Source organism: Austrofundulus limnaeus, unplaced genomic scaffold, assembly GCF_001266775.1.
Source record: "Austrofundulus limnaeus strain Quisiro unplaced genomic scaffold, Austrofundulus_limnaeus-1.0 Scaffold434, whole genome shotgun sequence".
NCBI lineage: Eukaryota > Metazoa > Chordata > Actinopteri > Cyprinodontiformes > Rivulidae > Austrofundulus > Austrofundulus limnaeus.
The window spans coordinates 246,203-252,605 of record NW_013952836.1 but is presented as its reverse complement, the minus strand read 5'-3'; the positions used below and the strand labels follow the sequence as shown (position 1 = coordinate 252,605).

The 6,403-nt window shown below is 36.6% G+C and overlaps 1 long non-coding RNA gene across 1 annotated transcript in view; it reads right to left on the bottom strand.

The window, feature by feature from the left end:
• LOC106529283 (uncharacterized) overlaps positions 1-5,463 on the bottom strand; it is a 10,624-nt gene extending 5,161 nt beyond the window's left edge. The window contains exons 1-2 of the long non-coding RNA XR_001311621.1: positions 5,386-5,463; positions 5,071-5,218 (exon numbers count right to left, since the gene is read on the bottom strand). This is a non-coding gene — a long non-coding RNA (uncharacterized LOC106529283). The remainder of the gene's footprint in view (positions 1-5,070; positions 5,219-5,385) is intronic.
• Positions 5,464-6,403: the final 940 nt, after the last annotated feature.

Below are 6,403 nucleotides of genomic sequence, written 5' to 3'. Positions count from 1 at the left end.
ACTTTCATATGTCGCATCACAAGCTCGCGTGTGCACGTCTACATGTACAAGCGCGAAATTTCACATACACTATTTTTGCTGGTCACTTGGCTGGAGGAGGACGAGCGATTGTCGCCTCACCGCACAGGCTCCATAGAAAATGAATGGAGAGCGAGCGACGTCGCCTCCCGTGTGTCGAGCCCTTAATCCTGCCAGTGGGGTGATTGCCAAATGAAGCTGAAGCTTCCAGTTCAGGAAAGGGCTAAAATGTGATTCCACCTAATTTTTCACTATCTTGAGCACCGTTAATCGCTCTAGATTAAAAATTAAAATACTTATACACCCGTATAACCTGTATTAAATATTTAAAACCAAGTTTGTGATTTGTCAGGCTGTTTTCAACACATTTTATGCATCTGGACAACACTGGACCTGTTTTCAGAAATGTAATCCTGTCAAATTAGGCTAGATGTCATAATCCCTCATCCTGACTACACCTACTCGCTCATCCCCACACTTTAGGTCGTGCCCCTCAGTGTCTCGTGGCACAGCCCACTTTGTTGGCCTTTTTCAAATTTGCCTGTGGGTGGGGTTATGGTTTCACGGGGGGGGGGGTTACACTTTAAAGAGCTATCTGTGACAGATAAGATATTTTTTGTTCTTATTCACAAAACCCTATAAAAKGCTGTAAACTGTCTGTTGTGTTTTTTGTAAAATTCACAGGTAAAAAAGGTGAACACAACTGTATCACCATCACTGTGGGTGTTTCCCGCTTTTTTTACAAATCCACTCAAGTTTTTCATTAACCTCAGGGAACCCCCCCCCCCCACACACACACACACACACACGACTTGACATTGATAAACATGTTGGAAATGATTTTTCCATCTGCCTTTGATTCCCTTTGCCATCTGTCATCGCCAGCAACTCCTCGAGCTTCAGCTCAGTTTGGAAAAATAATGTCCTCCTCCTCCATGTTTTACTCTCAGCAGCAGAGAATTTCCCCACTTTCCCGCCTTCAGAGCCTGAAATTTGTGACACCAAGTCTCCAAAACTGTACATTATCGACCCAAATGTTTCATGTCGAACAAACTCCAATGGCTGTTAATTCAAAGGGAAAATGTCATGTCTGCGTTTGTCAATCATCTCGGTGCACGAGTGTCGCAGACTTCTGGGGATGCTGAAGGATGCAACAGCTTTTTTTAATGTGATGTTTTTTGTTTTCCTCAGCGGGGAAAGATGTTTGTGCATATTTGATTGACAGAACGGCTTCCTGAAACCTTAACTCTGATTTTTTTCTCCCTATAAAAATGTTCCTGAATATTTGATGGGTAAGGAAAAGAGCCTTGCCTCTCGTTAGTCCCTTTAAAGTCTGAACTGAACTAAAAAACAATGCAGAAAATTATTCTTAAATTTAGATTGAGCTCTTAGTTGGATAAAACATGTCTGATTTATTTGTGTCCATGACAATAATATAATAAAATACCTAACTGCTGAAGATCATTTTTACAGGCAAAACAAATTTCTGTTTGACTTGTGTGTTTTTATCGCCATCTACTGACCAAGAAGGAAAACAGCACCTTTCTCTGTTTTTTAAGGGGACATCATGCAAAATCCACATTTTATTTTAGCTCCTACATGCTTTTTGTTGTGTACTTGGAGTATGGGAACAGAAAAGTTCAATTAGTCTCTCCTGGTGCTGCATAGATATATTTATATTCTATTTAGGCCAAATTTTTCTACCCGTTCAGTTTTCTCTGTTTTCTATGACGTTTTCTGAACTACAATGTCACAATATTTGTGACGGAACAGACRTATAAAGTCTGGACTTACCAACTACAATTTTATCGTCTTCATTCTCCTCTGGCTCTGGCATGTAAGGCTGGATGAACAAGTCTACTCTTGTTGACATATTTTAATTAATTTGTAATATAGGCTGTAAATTAGCTCTGGAGCTACTTCTAGTTGGCAGCTTAGTATTTATTAAATTGGTCAGATATTAAATAGTTTTCCTGTATATATGTATGTATGTGTGTATATACAGTATATGCATGTATGTATATATGTATATACAGTGTATGTATGTATATGTGTGTATATACAGTGTGTGTGTATATATATAGTAGCATAAAAAATTAAAAATTGAAAGCAAAAATAGAGCATTTTTTCCAGGATGGACGGTCTTTTTTCTTTATACTTCCCACTGGAACTAAACTGGTGAGTCTCACGTGTTCAGAAACGTGACACTTATTAAAAGTGGCAATGTTTAATGCAATTATGAAACAATAAATGTGACAATAAATATTGAAAAAGTATTTGAATTAGACTGAATTCATTTAATTTGATATGCAAATCAGTTTGTGCAGACATTGACACAGCTACTAAGCTACTTAAATATATACAACTCTAAAATAGTAGGACATTATGATCTTATGGACCTTGGTCTTAAGAAATTCTCTCTGATTGGACCCGTTTAAATTTTAATTGAATACCCCCTGGTATAGAGAGTAATAACTTTAATAATACACCCCCACAATCCTGTTCTCTCTGATCATTTTTTAATAAACTTTGAGTTTACATTACACAGCCACTTAGAGTAAATTTCAGATGTGCATCAGAGAACAATGTAGCCAAATTTAAAGAATCTCTTCCATTTTTATTTTCCTCTGTCTTAAATAGTTTCTGCACAGCTAGATAACAGTAAACCTCTCTGCAAAATTGGAAAGAACCAGTACGGAAACTGGAGGCAGGCGGGATGTGAAGCACATCAAAGAGATGTGAGATTAAAGAGACAGCATTAAAGAGACAGCATTAAAACGAGTTGCTCTCAGAAACACATTGGAAAAGAGGTGAAAGAGGGGCATATGAAGGTACAAGGAGGATTTCAGACCAAAGCAATGTTGCACTTAATATAGAGCCCAACTGGATGATTTAWATGTGAAAAGAAGGATTTAAAGGATGATTTGTCCAAAGGACTTTTCAAGACTAAAAACATATTCTCACCCACAGAGGAGAACCAATAGAAATAAAAGACCTCCACCTGCAGGAGGGGCCTTGGTGCYCTGATTCTGGCTTACGGAAAAATTCAACAACTTTATGAGATCCTTCCAAATCTGAACAATCTCATGACATACTGTGAAAGCTTGAAAGATGTGCTCATAAAAGTGTCTCTCTACAACCACGTCCGCTTTTTGCTTGATATTGGCAAAACAGATTGAGCTGCGGCAATTAAGCTTTTCCATCAACTCCATTTTCAGTCGATGAAACAGAAATTTGTCTACTTGAAAACAATCCAACATTTAGCCGTTTGGAACTAAATGACAGGATGTCTGGATCCCCGGAGAGCCAGAGTGAGACGTACACAACATGTCACTGGGATCACACACAGCAGATGTTGAGGAGCTACAGATGATGCAATTAAACAAAGCTTTTATACTTGTCAAAGGCATTTTTCTGTGATAATGTAGAGTGAACGTTGCACTGAAGAAGCTAAAATTTAACTATAAGCTGAGAGGCTATTCAGAATATTGATGGAAAAATAAATTATGGTAAATGCTGTAGCCAAAAGTAGAAAACTGCAACCTGGAAGTAGAAATACACTACTTAAAAAAGGCTAAAAGTAGCAAAATGCTAGCTAAAAGCACCAAAAGTTTAGCTATATCAAAGCTAGCTAATATATCAAAAGACTAGCTAAAGTTGTAAAAAAGTTTGCCTAGCTAAATGTAACAAATTGCAAGAAAACGAAAATGAGCAAAATTCTAGCTAAGAGGTAAATGTTTCAAAAGTCTGGCTATAGAAAAGTCAAACAGGTTGCTAAATGCATAGATGTATATTATAAAAGGATATGTTTGTTTATATAAATCTATGGCTAAGAGTTACAAAATGTAAACAAAAACTAAAAGAAGCTAAATGCCAAGTAAAATTAACAACAGACTAATAAGTACACTCTAAAAATGAAATGTTGGATTGAGTTGAGTAAATTCAAAGCAACATACTCATGTTCTTTGGTTTAAAAAAAAACTGGTACATTGCTTTGAATTTACTCAACTCAGTTAAGTGGATCCAGTTGACATAACATGGTTAAGTAAATCCAACATTTCATTTTTAGAGTGTAAGATGCAAAACATTAGCTAAAACCTTCCATAGGCTAACTAGAAGAGAAAGGTTATTAACAGGTAGCCTAAAGTAACAAATTGGTAAACAAAAACTAAAAAGCTAAATGCTAGACAAAATTAGCAATGCACTGGCTAAAAACTAAGACGCAAAACACACAAGTTAAGAGCTAAGCTTCCAAGCTAGAAAAGAAAAATTATAAACGTGTGGCTAAAAGTAACAAAAGGCAAACAAAAACTAAGGAAATGCTAGCCACRTGTATGCACTATAAAGACTAAGAACATCAAAAGGCTAGTTAAAAGTGCCAAAATGCTAAGTAGCACAAGACTTGGTGAAGAAAAGACGTAAGGCCCTGTCACACTAAACAACTTATGAAACTTTTTTATGTCTAAATTGCTAATAAAAGTTATATATTTGATCAATTTATTAGCATTACATCATGTACACACCGAAAAGAAGCTTCCTGTTGATTTTTTCAATTCAAGCTTCAACTTAGGCGTCTTTGAAATGTTCATAAGTTGGCATAAGTTGTTCAGTGTGACAGGGCCTTAACAAAAAGATGCAACAAGCTAGCTAAAAGCATKAAAGGGATAGATAATTTCTAAAATAAAAAAAGGCGGGTTAAAAGTAACAAACTAATAGTCAAAAACATCTAAACGAGAGCTAAAAGTGAGGTGTAGCAGAATATTGTTGTAGCTAAAAGCTAAAAGTTGCCAAATGGTAGCTAAAATTACTGAAACTAAAAATTAAAAAAATTGTATCATAAAAATACGAAAACAAAAACAGTGTGCTGAAAYGCTTTTTAAAGACAACAATGTTTCAAATGAAAGGAGAAAATTTTTGTAAACAAAGTAAAATTTTTTTGCAAAGTTCACCAGTTAAAAAAAGGAAAAGTAATACCCTCCTTTTATATCTTCTTATTGAGCAGAATTTGTTGTTATATGAAGACTAAAGTAGCAGAACGTATGAAGAAGTTACCTCCATCTCCAGCTGCTTATAGTTGGGTCGCAGAGGCAACAGGTCCAGGAGAGAAAGGTCTCATCAGCTGCAACACTTTCCAGCTCATCCTGTGAGACCCAGAAGCATTCCCAACCAGAGAGGAGTCCTGGGTCTTCCCTGAGGCCTCCTACTGGTGAAGGTGATTAAAAAAACATTTTAAGTAAACATTAGATGAACATTTCAGAGTCAACCTGAGTTTTTTAAGGGTGGATGGTTTGATAGGACCAAGAGGATCAGCTGTAAATGCTTTAATAATGAAGCAAAAAACAGAAAACTGATGAGGCAGCAAATGACCTGAAGACAGGAGAAGAACAGAGGAACAGTTGAGAAACATCAGCGATGGAACAAATACAAAGCAATGATCTACTGAGGTGTGGGTGAGAAGAGATGGACTAAACAGAGTGACAAACAGGCAGCTGAGCTGATCGGGATTGTGCGACAGGTGGGATTAATTGACTGAAGAGCTGACTGAGGGAAAGTTGAGTTCAATGTGAATGACACAAGCAACGTGACAGACTTAAATAAACTAAAGGGACAAGGAGTGATAAACAAAAGAATCATCGAATACCGAAACCTAAGAAGTCAAAACTGGAACTGTGCAAAACTAAAACAAGAAAGAAACAAGAAACCACACAACAACAAACGCACAAGGATCCTGACAGATTCAAGACGGGCACTTGAACTAATCACCATTAACCAAGACAAATATCACTACACCTTAGTCAGTTTTACAGATATTCAGCTTATACCTGGTCTCTTTACTGGCTGAGAGTCAGCCCCAACACATACTCCAGGCACYAACAGATCACATGAAGTATATTTTTAACTTTAACATGCAAGGCTGCAGGCCACATGCATCCCTAGAAATACAATGCAAACATACTTTCATAGTTTTAAGATTAGCTATTAAACTAAAACATGATCAATGCTTGTCATTTTAAGAAAGAACAATAATTTATTATTTATCAGGTCAAATTTTAATTGGATTTGACTAAATACTATTCAGTATAGTTGGTGGGTGCTAATGTGGAGAATGAAATTTCAAAGACTTGAACAATCAGGTTTTACTATTTAAAGCAGGTTCTACACCTAAAAATACATTTTAAACTGATATTTTGTAATAATTCCTGACAGGCTCTAACAATTGGTTCTACACCTAAAAGTTTAAACTGATAGTGTATAAATTCCTGACAGCCTTTAACTATATATATATAAAATTCCCTTTTCACCCTCCGCGGGTGGTCTCTTTCATCCTCTGAGCTCGGGTCCTCTACCAGAGGCCTGGGAGCTTGAGGGTTCTGCGCAGTATCTT